Source organism: Equus quagga, chromosome 1 (genome assembly GCF_021613505.1).
Source record: "Equus quagga isolate Etosha38 chromosome 1, UCLA_HA_Equagga_1.0, whole genome shotgun sequence".
Taxonomy (NCBI): domain Eukaryota; kingdom Metazoa; phylum Chordata; class Mammalia; order Perissodactyla; family Equidae; genus Equus; species Equus quagga.
In genome coordinates, this window is record NC_060267.1 from 100,449,493 (window position 1) to 100,466,293 (window position 16,801).

At 48.2% G+C, this 16,801-nt stretch overlaps 1 protein-coding gene across 4 annotated transcripts in view; it reads left to right on the forward strand.

Moving 5' to 3' along the window:
- RAB43 (RAB43, member RAS oncogene family) overlaps nucleotides 1-16,801 on the forward strand; it is a 60,210-nt gene that overhangs the window by 892 nt on the left and 42,517 nt on the right. Inside the window, exon 1 of one of the 4 annotated variants that reach the window (XM_046647549.1) lies at nucleotides 11-716. The exons of 2 other annotated variants lie outside the window; for them this stretch is intronic. The gene's annotated coding sequence lies outside the window, so the exon portion shown is untranslated. Of the gene's footprint in view, nucleotides 1-10; nucleotides 717-3,221; nucleotides 3,657-16,801 lie in introns of those variants that run through there. One more of the 4 variants, XM_046647629.1, reaches the window with a different exon arrangement.

The following is a 16,801-nucleotide window of genomic DNA, read 5'->3' on the forward strand; positions in this document are numbered from 1 at the left end:
GTGGGAGGCCGGCCTGGCCCTCTGGGGCAGCCGCGCCGCCCGGGCTCCGACGGTCTTGGGGCTGGGCCAGGGACCCCGGAAGGTTCTCCCTCAGCGAGGGGGCGCGAGCGCCCCGGGTCGTCCCGAGGTTTCTGGCAAATCCCTTGTGCCTCCCTTCCCCTTCCTCCTGTCGGAGCAGGCCTGAGCCTTGGGGTCGGGGCGGGTTCGGGGCGCCGGGCGCCGGCCTGGGGTGGGGTGCGTGCGTGTGCCCGAGCCGGAGGCCCTGCGTCCCCGAGCTCGCGTCCTGGGGGGACTTGGCTCCAAAATCGCTTCGCCAGTGGAAGGCAGCGGGACGGCTCGGAGTGCGGGGTCGGAGGGCGCCTGGCCGGCGTGACCCTCCCACTGCGGTCGCAGCCCCCAGCTCGGCCCTCGGGTGGGGAGCCCTTCCAGAAGCTACCCCCCTCCACGCCCCGGAGGGATCAGGAAGTAGTTGCTTTTGGGACCCGAGGGCCAGAACTTTTTGTCGGTTTCCGGCCTGGCCACGCCTCCCCGCAGTCTCTTTGTGGCCCGGGCGGTGGAACTTTACTCCGCAGGGGCCGCTCTGGTCCCCGCCCCCGGCGAGAGTTGGATGGAAACGACTTCACAGATGCCGGAAGGTGGGGGAGACCGTCAGGCGTGGCCGCGGCTCCGACAGAAACAGCAGGATGCAGTTGCCACAGTGTCCTGGCAGCGGTTTGGTAAACAGTGTTGGTGATTAGTGAATCAGAGTGTCTTAACCTGGTGTCAGCCCTCCCTCGTGGAGCGAGAGACCGTGGCAGGACGAGCGTCGTTCCCGCTCAGTAGCTTCGCTTGACTGTGCTGTTAGAAACCCTTCCCGTGCTCTCCGGGTTTCGAGTTCACGTGACCTCCAGGACAGCCCTTAAGAGCGCTGGGCAGGGGCAGCACGGGCGAGTGTTGGCTGCTGTTATCGCCATGTTTTCGAGAAACTGAGCCGGGGTGATGGGAGTCCCTTGAGCCCTGATGCTGTGGCGCTCTGCCTCCCCGGGCTGCTCTAGGCCTGCTTGTGGTTGCCTTTCGCTAGGATACTTAGCTCTTTGTTTCTGCAAAACTGGGATAATTTCTGGGTGTTGCCTCCCTCCTGCCCCACCATGGAGGAAAAGTAAGCCAACAGTCTTTATATGACCACAGTGCCTCTAGAGTAGATGTGACAGGGGAAGCGGAAACTCCCTGCCTGAAGAGTTTTTTTGAAAAATAGTCTTTGGGGTTTCTGTGTGTTTTTGGTCTCCTTGGGATAGGAAAAAAGAGCAAAGTGTGGCAGGCGGCTTTGAGTCATTACTTGGGACCATCCCTTTAGAGCAGGTGGTGAGGGGAGGGCTGTGGGATAGGTGGCGTGTGTCCCTGGACGGGTCTGCCCTGTGATGCCAGCAGCCACTGGGAAAGTGGAGTGTTAAAATATAGGCATAAACAGCAGCGGTGTCCTTGCAGGCTGTTGGCCTCTCCCGCTCCAGTGTTTGTGGTGGCCCTGTGCTGACCGTGGTCAAGGAGGGGGCAGAGTGTTCCTGTTTACCTGGCGAGATAGCAACCTGTGCGGAGCCCAGGGTGTACTGTGTACCTGAGCACAGGTTATGCAATACAGGGCAGGCGGTTCGTGATTTCTTTTCCTGATGGTCACCTCCAGGTTGTTCTAATTCAGGAAGCAGCCTGGCGAGACTGGGAATGGGAAAACAGTGTAGGTATGGTAAAGCCCTTAATAGTTATCATCACCGTCCTGCTTGAGAATCAGTTGTGTGCCAGCTGTTTTACAGATGTGTTATTAACCCCTTCTCACGCAGGACAGGCTTGCTGCAGGGCACCCAGCTAGTAAGTGACAGAGGTGGGAATTTTTCTTACAGTTTTTCTGATTCCAAATTGTTGAGGTCTTTCCCCTACACGAGACTGCTTCTTAGAGTTTGATTGTTTGGAGTGGGAAAGCCTTTGGCAATTATTTACCTGCTGGTTTTGCAGTCAGAGGAACCTGAAGCCCAGTGCACTGAAGAGGCTCTGAACTGAAACTGAGCAGCAGTGGGCGGGGGACAATCTCTCAAGTCAGGATTTCTGGGCTCTCCTGACTCAGCAGGAGCAAGTCGTTTTTCCTCTCTCCAGTCTGTTTGCTCATCTGTAAAATACCTCTGAGGTGTCTTCCAGCAATGTGATTTAAAAAAAAAAATAGGGTTTATTTGTTTACTTATTTTTTCTTCTTCTTCTCTCCAAAGTCCCCCAGTACATAGTTGTATATTCTGGTTGTGAGTGCCTCTGGTTGTGCTGTGTGGGACGCTGCCTCAGCATGGCCTGATGAGCAATGCCATGTCAGCGCCCAGGACCCGAACCAGCAAAACCCTGGGCTGCCAAAGTGGAGCTTGCGAACATAACCACTTGGCCACAGGGCTGGCCAAAAATCGGGTTTATTGAGGTTTAATTTACACACATTGAACTTTACCCATTTTAGGTGTACAGTTCTGTGAATTTTGACAAACGTATGTAGTCCTGTAACCATCACAATCGAGGCATAGAATACTTCCATCAGCCCAGAAAGTTCCCCTGTGTCCCTTTGTGTCAGTGTCCTCCCTTCTCCCCAGCCCCTGGCAACCACTGATCTGTTTTCTGTCCCTATAGTTTCAGCAGTGTGATTTTAACTGGAACCTTTGATAAGCCAGATTTCGTTGTTGCTTCTGTAGAAAGCATGTCCGCGTCAGGGATTTAGTTTAAACCCCTTCCAGGGCCTGTCTGGGGTCCAATAAGCGTCCAGCGTGCTCTCCTAAACCTCCTCTCCCTGTATTGCTGGCTTTTGTCGGAGCTTGAGGAACCTTAGAGGTACATCACCTAGGGGTTTTCAACTCTGAGCTCCGTGCTTGGGGTAAAGGGAGAAGGTCAAGAGGCCAGAGGTTCAGAAGGACCTCAACTAGCTTCACACCCGACCAGAACAGTATTACTTTTATCTAGTTTTATATTGAGGGTTTCTGGGCTTTACTGTTTTGTATTTGACTAAAGAGTTCTGCTGTTAAAAAATAAAAAAGTGTGAGGGGCCAGCCCAGTGGCACAGCGGTTAAGTTCACACGTTCCGCTTCGCTGGCCCGGGGTTCACCGGTTCGGATCCCGGGTGCAGACATGGCACCACTCATCAAGCCATGCTGAGGTAAGGGTCCCACATATAAAGTAGAGGAAGACTCGCACAGATGTCAGCTGAGGGCCAATCTTCCTCAGCAAAAAGAGGAAGATTGGTGGTGGATGTCACCTCAGGGCTAATCTTCCTCAAAAAAAGTAAAAAATAAAAAAACAAAAAAGTTTAAAACCTCACAGATCTAATTAAATGCCTTTATTTCTGCAGTCACTTCCCATTGTAACCAGAATAGCATCCAAACTCCTTACCTGAAGAGATGGGCTCCTGTCAGCCTTGCCAACTTCCTCTCCCTCCTTTTGCCCCTCATTCACCACTCTCCAGCCTCGATAGCCCTTTTGATCCTTCAAATATGTCTGCCTCAGACCCTTTGTGTCTGTCCGCCTGCCTGTCATACTCTGCCCCGAGATCCCTGTGTAATGGCCACTTCATCATTCAGCTCCCACTGTGAATGCCACCGCTTTGGAGAGAGGCCTTCCCCGACCTCCCAGACCCTCGATCCCATTCCGGGATAAGATCAGGAGTAAGTTCATAGCATTTTCCAGGACTTGAAATTGCCTCGTTTGTTGGTCTCCTCCTGTACAGTGTCAGCTCCTTGAAAGCGCAGGGATCCAGTCTGCCTGGTGTACCTGCCAATCGCTACGCCTGCACCAGTATCAGACATGTGGTGTTCAGTATGTGTCTGTTAATTGATTTTTATTTATGAAGAGGAAGCTGAGGCCAAAATAAGTGAAGAGACCGGCATGCCCAAGGCCACACACAAGTCAGTGGCAAAACCAGGATTTGAACCCAGGGTTTTCCTGGCCCCTAAGCCCCATGCTCATTTTTACGTTTGATCACCCTTCTGAGTCCCTCTGAGTTCATAATGATGACCCCAAGATTCTGCAAGTTAATGAATCTAGTAAAAATGCAGTTGTGGCCAATGCACTTTGAGGGAAGAATGTGGACTTGGGCATTTTATGGATTTTTTCAGTAATAAAAGTTGAAACCCCAAAGAGTTTCAGGATGTTTGTCAGCTAACAAAACACCTTGCCAGCCCCAAACAGCTCACATAGCCTGCTCTGCTGGTGAGTAAGGCTCTGTATGTGTGATGAGTTCCTGCGCCCTACCCTGTGTGAATTCATTTGGCTCTAGCTATGCAAACTGAACTTGGAGAGTGAATCTGGGTGCTGCTATTCCTTCAAACTGTGGAGTCCCTGAAAGAGAACACTGGATTAGGATTCTGAAGTTCTGGGTTGTATATCCAACCCCTCCACAACCACGGCCAATTCCTTTTCCCTTCTTGGAGCCCCAGGCTTCCTCATCTGTGAAATGGGACTAATGATCTTCGCTCTGCGTACTTCTTAGAGTTGTTGGAAAACTATGGACGTGATTAAAATAGTTTAAAATTCCCTTTATGTATTTTTCAATATATAGTCCATCCACCTGGTTCAGAAATTGAAAATTTCAAAGACGTTAAAGGGATATAATAAAGAGTCGCCCTTCCACCTTTGCCCCCCAAGCCACCCACTGCCCTCTAAGAAGAGGCAGTCAGTGTTACCTATTTCTTGTTATCCTGAAAGTGCTATTGTAAATAAAACCAAAGAATTACAAATATAAGGAATTATCTTATTATTGCTGTTGTTACCATTTTCCTCCTTAGGTTAGACAGATTATTTCTTAATGTGTCCCTCCTCAACCCCTCACTCCTCCCCACCTCACTGTCCCCCAGGAAATCTCAGCTGCTTCTCTACTCATTCTTATCTGGGACGACACAAAGGCCTGTTATGTAAACTCGTTTTTGCAGATCACTGGGGACACAGGCCTCTAGTCCACACACAAAGGTTAGCCTTGTAGCCTTGTACCCCTGTGTTTAGTTCTCTATCAGGTTCACTCTCCGCTCGTTGGGGTCGCTGCCAGATCTCTCCTTCACAGAAGTAAAGTCTGTGCCCTTGGGCCTGGGCCTCCAGATTTCAGGACCTTCGGCCTTGGCTGTCAAGCTTCCTTTGGCCCTAAAAGTCATCTTTGTTTTTGTGGCATTTCTGAAAGAGGGGGCAGGGCCGAGGTAAAAGGAAATGGCTTCTCTTTAAAATTTGTATCCTCAGTCCTTCCAAATAGGGGTCTGACTTTGCTCGTGTGTTCTACCTATTTGGATAAAATTGGTTTGACTTTTTCAATTTTGATCAGAAATAGCAAAAGGACTGTTAGATAAGATATAAGTTCTAGGTCATGCTGGTTGTCTGAAGAAATCTGTTCTTGATGCTGTGACAGCCATCCTCATTGTAAAATAAGCCTTGCCTCCCGAGGTTTCTGACAGTCCTGAGGCAGCAATTGTGATGGAAAGATAGTGGAAAGAGGGCCAGCGTTAGAGCCCGGCGCCAGGTTAGCATCTTGGCTTTGCTCCATAGTGCCTTGGGCGTGTGATGTCACTGCTTCTAGTCTGTTTCACTTGCAAACCCCCTAGCTTTAAGGACCATAGTGGATCATCAGTAGATGGGAACTGACATTGGTGTGGAAATCACCTGAGAAAGAGTGGCGAGGGGAATCTGGAAGCTTGGCTTCTCAGCCTGGCTGCCCAGCTGACCTTGTGCTAACTTGTGTTACCCTGTCAGTGAAACGGAGAAAAGAATGCCTGCCTTACCTACCCATATAGGGTTTTCTGTGTAAGAAAAGGCAAGAGCCTGGCCCCCATGGCAGATCTGGGCGGTGATGCCACACCAGTCAGGGATCACAGTGGGAGGCAGAGTCGCACAAGACCTTTAGCACCTTGCAGGTCCACCTTGCAGCTCATGGTGTTGACATGTCTCCTTTCCTTGCTTTCATGTCATTGGTCTTTAAGCCCGTTTATGTTTTCTTTGTCTTCCATTGGCCTTTGTGTAGTGCTAGGCCTGTGGTAGGCCCTTGCAGAGTCCTGACACTGAAGGGTTTCCTTTTGAAGCTTTGGGCATGAGGAAATCATAGAGTTGAGTGGTAATGGAGTAGCTCTCCCTCCCACATCTACTGCATCTCGTCACTTTTCACCACTGTTCTCATACAGTGTGCCCTTCAAAGCTGCCCTGTGAGAGACTCCCATTTTATGGAGGGGAGAGGAAGGCCCGTGTGTCGCAAGTCAGAACCAGAACCTAGCCTTCTCGCTCCTAGTCTGGTGCTTTTTCCTTATGACTGTATCATACTCTCTACCACCACCAACATACACGCATGCACACAAAGGTGTGGGACCAATTTAATATCTAGGCTGTCATATATCACTTTCATGTTACATTTTTATTAGCAATATCATATCAACATACTAATTCCAGGTGCTTATTAAATAAATCCTTATTAATTTAGATTAATTGGGAGAAGTGGTGCATATGACAGTATGAACAAAAGAACAAGCCCATCTTCTAGAATGGCTTGCAAAATGCTGTTTTACTGAACGTATAGTGATAGAAATCAAGCAAGTATTATTAGATAAAGGGCCTCTCTAACCTGCTTTGACGGATTGATAAATAAGGACTGTTTGTCACTAATAGCTCCTATCTCTATACCATCACACATGTATCCTCCTCTCTTCTTGCTTGCACTACTTTGCCTTGCAGACCTCCCTTTCCTGCCTTGGAAAAAGGCACACTTAACCCTAGATGAGGTGGGTGAGCATCAACAGTTCTTAGGATTTTCCCAAATGGTCATGAATGACTGAGGTGACACCATCCCAAATATGTGACTGAGGAGTAATGTGGCTGATTTTTTAGCAGTAACAACCTGGAACTTAAATGTCTAAATGAGTGCTGTCCCTTTCAAAGTAGTCTCCTTGAGAGAGTGTCTGCATATTTCCCAAATGTTTAATCAGCTGCGATGGTCCCTATTCAGAATCTTTGGAACCTGCAGCTCTTTCTTTTGGCAGGTCTTTCATGGGTGGATTTGCTGATTAAAAACATCAGAAGGTCACGGGAGCCTACCATAGTGTTAGCAGTTCTTTCGTCCAAAATGAGGCCTGACTATAAAATCATAATTCTGGTTCACGTTAGGCCAGAGGGCTTGCGCAAGCCCCTGACAGCAATGTTGATGTTTTGGGCAGTGACAGTTCATTGTATGGGGGTTGCCACCTCAGCATGGCTGACAAGTGGTGTAGGTCAGCGCCCGGGATCCAAACCTGCGAACCTGGGCTGCCGAAGCACCACGGGTCTGGGCCCTGAGGCTGCTACTTTTTAAGGGGACAAGGTTCTTCTTGATTTGAGAGGCCTTCAGCTCACAGCTGACGGGTTGGTGGGTCTTTTCTCCTTGCATCAATTTCCTATCTGTGACATGAGGATGTTGGACCATGTGATCTCCAAAGGATTCCGCCATTCATAGAAAAAAGTTGCTTGTAATTTCAAGCCAGGTAATTCCCACCCCTGCCATTTTTATGCCTGAGAGTGTAAAAATTAGATATTTTTAAAATTAAAATATTCTGTTTTCCAATGAAAAATGATTTCTTTTGGTGTAACTAGGTTTTTACTCTTGGATTTTAACTCTCTAATGGGGAAACAGATAGCATATGATTTAATGACCAAAAAAGTGGATCATAGCTGTCAGAATAAACTTCAGTTTGCTAGCTATGAATTGTTAATGTCTGCCATGTTACATGATAGAGAAAATACATAGAAAAAGTCAGTTTTATGAAATATGAAAATTCTATGAAATACGTAGAAAAATCACATATTAAAAAATTAGTTTTATTATTGAAATCACAAGGTAATACCTCAATGGAAACCTTGACTCTGCAGTTTTCTTTGGGTTATTTTCCCCAGAATAAGCCCTTGACAAGTGTTGGCTGAATAAACCAGAGAGTGAGGGAGAGAGAAAGGGGAGCCATATCTGAGCAGGAAAGGGCGTCAGTGGATCTGGAAGTTCTGCTGGAAGAGTGGGGTTCATGCAAGAGCTGGAGGGCACCTGGGCACGGAGTGGGAAATGAATGTGAGCTGAAAAATGGAGAACTCATGGGAACTCAGGGGGTCCCCTGCCGCTGGGCAGGAGAGTGGTGATGGATGGAAGGCCCTGGTGCATTAAGATACTTCGGGGCAGTTTGCTGTGCATGTGTGTGTGTGTGTGTGTATCAACAGATTATTATTTTGCTTTACACAAGTTGTCCTTACCTGACGATATATTCTGTCTAAAGTAGCACTCTACCAAGTTCCTTTTTTAAAAAATATCTTTATTGAGATAGAATCCATGCACTATAAATTCCCCCATTTAAAGTGTACAATTCAGTGTGTTTTTGTTTTTTATTTTATTTACTCACAGAGTTGTGCAAACATCACCACAATCAATTTTAGGATATCACCCAAAAAGGAACCTTCATGTCCCCCCGTCCTCCAGCCCATGGCAACCACCTGTCTACTTTCTATTTTATAGAGTTGCCTGTTCTGGACATTACATATAAATGGAGCCATATGATATTGCGGGCTTTCTTATGGCTGGTTTCTTTCACCGAGCATAATATTGTAAGGTCCAAGTTACTTTTTATCCCTTCCAAAAAATGCTTTGTTTTTTCTTCCTGGCACTTACCTATACCCAGGTCCTGTTCACTTGTTTGGTCCCAGACCTGGGAGGGCCTGTGAGCTCTGCCTGTGTGCCTACCCCTGACACTGCGCCGCCCCTGCTGGTGTTGATGAGTGAGTGAAGCGCTCTGCCCTCCCTGTTCAGTGACTGACTCTTTGCACCTAACGAAATGCATCCGGGCTTTGGTTGGATGGATTAATTGTCTCTCTTCCATGTCTCCCTCTACTAATTTGGAAATATATGCATGCTAGTTCTACTCATCATGTTAAATTTTATATATGTATTCAAACTTATATTTTTCTATCTACAGTCTAGAATTACTGCTTATTTCTTTGACTTGAAGAAGACAAGAACCCTGGCACACTTTTCCTCCTTCCTCGTTGCCTCCATCTCAATGATTTCTGTGCTGAAATCATCTAGGATTTGAGTTCTAGATTGTTAATTTTTTTAAAGATTTTTAAAAAAATTTTTCCTTTTTCTCCCCAAAGCCCCCCCAGTACTTAGTTGTATATTTTTAGTTGTGGGTCCTTCTGGTTGTGGTATGTGGGATGCCACCTCAGCATGCCCTGATGAGCAGGGCCATGTCTGCACCCAGGATCTGAACCAGCGAAACCCTGGGCCACCAAAGCAGAGTGTGCGAACTTAACCACTCGGCCATGGGGCTGGACCCTGTTAATTTTTTTGACATCATGCGTTGACAATTACTTAGACAATCCCAAGTTCTATTTATTTATTTTTGGTTTGCTCTTCTTTATTTCTTTGTTTCATTTTCATTTTGCCTGAATTGTTCCTCAAGTGATTCTTACAGAAAGAGTGTGTAAGTGATAAACTTTTGGTAACCACATATCCAAAATTAACTTTATTTTCCCCTCACTTAGATGTTAGCTTGGCTAGATACAGAAATCTACTTGTAAAATAATTTTCCTTAGAACCGTGACAATACTGCATTATAGTCTTAAAGCTCCCAAATGCTGCTGGTGTAAAGTCTGACTCTAGTTGAATTATTGTTTGCTTGTGATCAGCTCTCTTTTTATAAGCATTTAGGTTTAAAAAAAATGATTTCTGATGTTCTGAAATTTTACCATAGTGTGTCTAGGTTGTGGGGTAGTTTTCATTCATCCTCGTCTGAACTCAGTAGGAATAATCAATATGAAAATTCCCATATTTCTAAAGCTCCAAGGAATTTTCTTTTATTTTTTTGATTAGCTCCATCATGTCATTCCTCCTGTTCTCTCCTCTGGAGGTTGCGTAGGACAGGAGCTGGAACGTTGGGTCTGTCCTCCATATCTGTTACCTTTTCCTTTGCCTCGACAGCTTGTTCTGTTGTGCTGCGTTCCAGACAGCCCCTGGGCTCCACCTTCCAGCTCACTGATTCACTTTTCAGCTGTATCTGTTCTGATATTCATTTCATCTTTTGGTTTCTTTATTTTGAAAGTTACATTTTCCATTTCTAAGATCTCTAGTTGGTTCTTTTTCATATCAGTAATATTTTCATTGTAAGGATATTATTAATACTCTTTTATTTTTCCCAACTTTTTACTATGAAAAATTTCAAACATAGGAAAGTTGAAAGAATAACACATTATACGCCATGGATATTCTATCTAGGATTCAGCAATTGTTCAGTTTTTGCTGTATTTGCTTTATCTTTCTATATATGTAATTTAAACTTTTTTAATTTCAAAGTAAGTTGCAGTTAGCATGATACTTCACCCTTGGATACCTCAACATACAACTTTTAAGGATAAGCACAATACCCTTATCATACGTGAGCATATCAGTATTTCTACAGTAGCATCTACTGTCTAGTCTATTTTTAAATTTCCTCAACTTTCTCCAAAACGTCTTTTGTAGTGTTTTCCCCCATTGAACCGGAGTCCAGTATAGGTTTAGTTCAGAACAATGCTTCACTTTTTTTTAATGACATTGATTTTTTTTTCTAAGAATCACTTTCTGGATTTGTCTCATGGTTTCCTCATGGTGTCTTTTCACTTGTTCCTTTATTCCTGATATTTCCTGTAAACTGGAAGTTGAGCTTAGAGGCTTGATTAGACTTGGGTGAAACGGTTTTGGTGAGAATGATTCATAGGTAATGTTGTGTACTCCACTTTATGACGCAGCAGGAGCCCACGATGCCAGGTTCCCCGACTGCCAATGATGCCAAGTTTTATTGCTTGGTGAGGGTGGTGTCCACCAGGTTTCTCTATTCATATTTACTGTTAAAGATTCCTCTTTGCTCTCGTAACATTGTTTCTTGGAGTATCATTTAAGAGCCATGGTCTTGAGCTGGCCTTTTCTGTCTGGAGCAGCAGGGCGAATTGAAATGAGATTAAAAGGGAGAAACTCGGAAATTTAGAAGGTGTTCTGTCAAGCTTGATTATGGTTGTTGGCTAGAAGTCACTATCGGACACCCTCAGACATAAACTGTGCGTCGGGGAGCTCATTAAATGGCAACAAATTCATGGTTTGTTCATCCATTCTGTAAGTATCTACTCTCTCCCAGGCACTGTTCTAAGCACTGATGAGAAAAAAGGTAAATAAGAGACAGTCCTTGTTCTTCAGGAGCTCACATGTAGTTGGGGGAAGATGTGAAACAAATGTGTTTACAGATGTGTAAACAAGTAACTACCACGCAGTGCCATTAATGCTGTCTCTGTAGTGACTGTGATTTCTGAACCAAGAACTGGGACGCATGGCCTGAGGAGTACACATGTGTTTATTGTGGTGACAGCAGGACTGAATATTTACAATTAGGAATGTTCCCACAAAGCAGGGCCCCTGCGCTTGCCATGGCTGCCATAGGGATGTGTGCTGAGTGCCACAGGGGCACAGAGGAGGCAGCAATCCACTCTCCCCAGGGTCACAGAGGCAGTGAGGTTCGAACTGGGCCCTGGAAGATAAGTGGGAGTTTCCAAATGAGGAAAGACAGAAAAAGAGCTTTGCCACCAAGGCCATATATGTGCAAAGCCACAGAGGTGTGAAAGAGGAAGTGTGGGTGTTTTTCCAAGTCAAGTGTAGCTGGAGTGTTGGGGGAGATATGACTGTGGAGGCACTTAAGCCCAGCCTTCTGATCATGCTAGAAGGTGTGTCAGCTACGTCTTGACATGCTAGAAGGTGTGTCAAACCGTGTCAACTTTGTCTGGGGAGACTCACCACTTGTCCTTGAGGGTTGATGTGGAAGGGAGGCATAATGAGCAGTGAGTGGAGGCTGGGCAGCACAGGAGGTCATGGCTGAGTGGGGCCCCCAGTTTGGCCCACTCTCCATTAATCCAAGTTAGCAAGGCACAAGAGGGACAGTTTGAGGGAAGGCCGAGTTCACTTTGGGACATATGGCGTCTGAGCCCTCTGTAGGCCAGGCCCTTGCTACTGAGGAGTTTTGGGAAAAAAAGAAACAGGTTGGGGTTTCAGGGAATGATTGCAGAGGCTGTGAGTGCTCCATGAGACCGTTTACTGAGGATGTCAGACCTTGCAGCCGTGTCTCTAGGAATGCTGCCGTTGCTGGCCCTCAGCCTTCCCTGGTAGGCATAGGTTGTTGCCGCAAGGAGCTTGCACTGCAGTTCACCCTGTTTGTTGTGGATTCTTTCAGGCCTAGCCGGGGCCTGCCCGACTGGACTGAATCGAACGGAAAGGCTCCTGGTGTCCTCTCTGTTTCACTCACTCCTCAGGTTTCCCTCTAATGCCTAAAGGGGCCTGTGAGTGTGGTTTGGGTGGTGTCAGGGAAGAAGGCCGTGGAGGAAAGGCTTGAGTAGTGATAGATGGTCTCGGCTTCCCTATGAGAAGGAAGAGGGGGGTCTCTGGGGACCTGGCGGCCCTTTGCCGGTGACCAAGGCAGGACTCATTGGTGAGAGGTTAGAGTCTTTTACTACCTTGTGTCTTTTTCCCACCAAGACTGTTCAGGAAAGGGTTTGACTGATTCCTCCAGGAGGTGTAAACATCAATGAGATTTCTTGGAAAAAAATACAAAAAGCAAAAACGCATATGGTTTGTGGAAGAGCTGTGCACACAGTAAAGGGTGTGGGGTTTTAGAGTCAGACACAGCTCTTCTGCCACTTCTTTCCTGTGACCCTGTGGCCCCTCCTGTAAAAATGTAAGACTCACCTTCTAGGGCTGCCGCGAGGATGCAATGGACTGACGGATGTGAAGTGCTAGCAGCGCTGGCGCCTGGTGGTTCTCAGACACGTTAGAACCCCGCCTGCGCCCCGTGCTCCCGCTGGCCCCTGCAGCTCACTGCCGTTCCCAGGTTACCGACGAGGAAAGGCAGACTCGGGAGGCTACCGTGACCCTCCTCGATCACTCAGCTGGTGGAGTAGAATGGGAACCCAGGACCCCGCTCTCCCTTACACTTCGAACTGCAGATGACCCTACCAAGGAGAGCTGTGTTTTAACAAGGGACAAGGAAAGTATCTCTGATGCTGGGATCTTGAGCAACCGCGTTTAGGGGCAGGAGGAATTTTGGGCTTAGAAGCCCGTCCCCAGCCCTTACTGCCCTCCACAGAGGAACCGTCTTGTCCCTCTAATGCCATCTGTATTCAGGTCCGTGTTGCTTGCCCCTCCCTGTGTTGCTAGCCCAGCACATTCTCTCCTTTCTCTGCCTCACTTGGTTTCTGTCCACCTGCCTGACTGTCTTTACCAGCTAACATACTGGAGGTTTTGCAGTGTCTCACGTCGCTCTTAACAGTGCACCCACGTCTCGGTCTGTGGCTCATTTGTGAGCCATGGGCCAAGCTCTTCCCTGGAGAACCAAAGCAGGAGAAGTGGCAGCGGCTGGCCAGAGGAGTGGCCTGCAGATTCCTCTTCCTGATTCGACTCACCACATCCCAATACACCATGAGAAACAGCTCAGGAACCTGTAATTGGGTCAGTCTGACCAGTTTCCAGAGTTTTGTCCTGAGAACTCATTTTTCCAAGGTCCTTGTCTGCTATGAAGAAGCAGGGAACTTCGCACTGCCTGCTTTGTCATACAGGAGAAGACTGTTCAAACCAAATCCTCTTCTGTTTCCAGCAGGAGGGACGGCGCTGGATGCAGCCTCTGGGAACTGAACTGCCAGTGGTGCTTTTAACCTAATCAACAGGATTGATTTCCCATCGGGCACATGTGAACTCACTCCGCAGGAACAGCAGCCACGAACCCCTGGAAAGAGCTGTAGCCTGCTGTGTCTCTTGTCTCCCTCTTGCTGGCCTGCCTTCGGGAGGGTTCCTTCCTTGTTGAGTGCCTGCTTTGCGCCAGGTTATTGGTGGCACAAACAATAAGATGGGGTCTGTCCTCTCACGAGCCCGTTCTTGATGGCAACAGACAGACTTACAAACCGGGAGCCCATGTGGACAGCCCTGGGCCAGTTCCCACTATGAAGCCTGTTTGTTTGGTCTACAGAGTGATGATTTGCTGGTTTCTTTTTCATTGAAGTTGCCTCAGGCAGGATATCCTTTTCTGTCATCTTCCTACATTTTATGTTCCTTGGCTGGCCCCCAAAGGCACGTTAGTGTGGGACATTTGACTTAAATGGATAACATATTCCGTGGTGTGTGCTGTTACAGAGGCAAGAATAAAGGGCTATGGGGGCATGAAGGAAAGAAGGATGAATTCTGCTTAGGGCTCTGTCAGAGAAAGCTCTACTGACCAGGTGACTTTTGAGCTGGGGTCCTGAAGGTTAGGTAGGAGTTCACCAAAAGGTCAAGATGAATGCAGTCTATCCTAGAAAAAGGAGATAATGACAAGAATGATAATACCCTATCATGGGTGTGGGGACTCAGAGGGACAGAGTAAACTGGTATAAAGCTTAGAAGAGAAAATGAGCCTCATCCCTCACCCTGAGATGGTGCTTCCCAGACTGAGGCAGCAATCTGTGGGCCTGAGCCCTCCCATCAACAAGGTAAAAGAAGGACCCGAGACCCAGGACTCTTGCTGCTTTGAAATCCCCACCCTCCCCCACCCCTTTGAAACTTATCTGACTAACCCCTGCTGAGTTGGACAGTGGGGGCACCTCCCCTCTTCTGAGCATAAGCGCTTTGGGAACCCTTTTCCATCCTGATGGGCCTCACTCCTATCCTCTGTGCCCAGCACAGCAGCTGCTTCTGGACTTTACCCCAGCTATCAGCAGGCCAGAGAATTTCCCCTAAAGTCTACTGTAAGAGAGAGCCTGGCTGGGGAAGGTCAGAGAAGTGGTGGGAGGTGAGAGAGTTAGGGAGGGCGGGCTTGAGGATAATTCACGGTACAAAGTCCCAGCCTGTTTGTCAAGTAAGAGTGCAGGCAGAGAACTTCCGGTGGGTGGAGAGGTATGCGGGGTGGGGTGGTGGTTTCAATTTGGCAGATGTTCTCAGTAGTTTAAGGCCGATTATGTACTCTGGGTAGTGAAACACACAACGGTTAGCTTTCCTGAGCTAGAGCCTACAGTCCAAGCCACTAGACAAAGACCAGGTGGGCAGGATAGCAGGCTCTGAGAGCAGAAACGGTACTCATCCATCCAACAAATGTTTATCCAGCACTTTCTACATGTCAGGCACTATGCTGGGTGCTGGGCATATGTGAAAAGACAGACAGACACAGCCTCTGCCCTCATGAAACTCCTATGAGGGAAAGACAGTAAACATTTAAAAAGTGTGTGCAGGGGGTTGGCCAGTGGTGCAGCGGTTAAGTGCACACGTTCTGCTTCAGCGGTTCGGATCCCGGGTGTGGACGTGACTCCGCTTGGCAAGCCATGCTGTGGTGGGCGTCCCACACATAAAGTAGAGGAAGATGGGCACGAATCTTAGCTCAGGGCCAGTCTTCCTCAGCAAAAAGATGAGGATTGGCAGCAGATGTTAGCTCAGGGCTAATCTTCCTCAAAAAAAAAAAAAATGTGTGCATGTTGATGTGTGTCTGTCAGGTCAGGCAGTGGGGGACACTGAAGAAAAATAAGTTGAGGTGAGGGGGTAAGATGGGCTGTTCTTTTAAGAAAGGGTGGTCATTCGAGGCCTGTCAGTGGAGGTGATATTTGCGTATAGGTTGAAATGGAGAGAGGAAGCAGTCACGTGACCGTCTGGGAGAAGAACATTCCCGTAGGGAGAACATCAAGGGCAAGGGCCCTGATATGGAGACCTCAGAGTCCTCAAGGACTGGCAGGGAGGCAGACACGGCGACGGCGAAGCAACAGCAGGTAAAGTCGGATCCTGCGGGGCCTTTAGGCCTGGATCCTAAGGACCTAAGGGATGCTGCGCAAGGGTGGAGAGCAGAGGAGTGACGAGATCTGAACACTGTTTTCGCAGCTCCACATTGGCTGTGTGGAGAATGGATTGGGCTGCAAGGGCAGAAGCCTGAGCAGGTTTGAGACTGTCTGCCTTGATCCTGGTGTGAGGCTTGGTGGAGGTGGTGACAAGTGTGAGGGGAGGGAGCAAGAAAGGCAAAGGCAGTGGAGACTCAGTGCCCATGATTTCCCGCTCCCTTAGCCCCTGCTGAGGACTGGCGGCAGGGAGGGAGGCAGAAAGACGGAGAGACGGGCTTGACCTCAGCTTCATGCTGAGGTGCCCTGGCCAATCACCATGCCTTCAGAGCCTGCTTTTCGCTATGACGTTGGGTTTGTGGTCTCAGCCTGCAGGCTCTGCTGAGGACGCAGTGAGATGGCGTTCCTGTCCCCTCCAGGACCCCACAGCATCCACGTGGTAGGTCCTGCTCTGGCTTTTGAGACATAGAGCCTAGGACTGTCCTCTCCCATAGATGGTTCAGGATGATGCCAGTCTGCTTGCCTGCTTTCTCATCTGCCTGTTTTTCCGGTAGCTAAGGTGGCTGATCAGACTCATTAAACTTTTCACCCAGCCTCCCTTGGGGGACTGCCTCAAGGCAGGCCTGGGGCTTTGGCAGAGGAGCTGTGCGTGGCTGTCGGGAAAGTGACGTCTCTCCCAGCTTGGGTTCTCCCACCTCTGTTGGAACACAGGGCATTTAGGCCAAGCGATTGGGCCTACTCTCCTGAGCCCTCTCTGCAATCCCACGGCAGGGGTGTTCTCCGCCTTGCAGCCCGGGTGCTACTTTACAGACATCAATCAGAACACATCTCTTCTTAGCCTGGGCTCCCCGGAAAACAGCCTAAGACAAGGGCGTGTTCACAGCTCGTTTGTTGTGAGGACTGGAGAGTGAAACAGAAGGAAGGAAACACTATAGAGGCTGCATGCTCAAGTTGGTCACTGCCGTGGGCA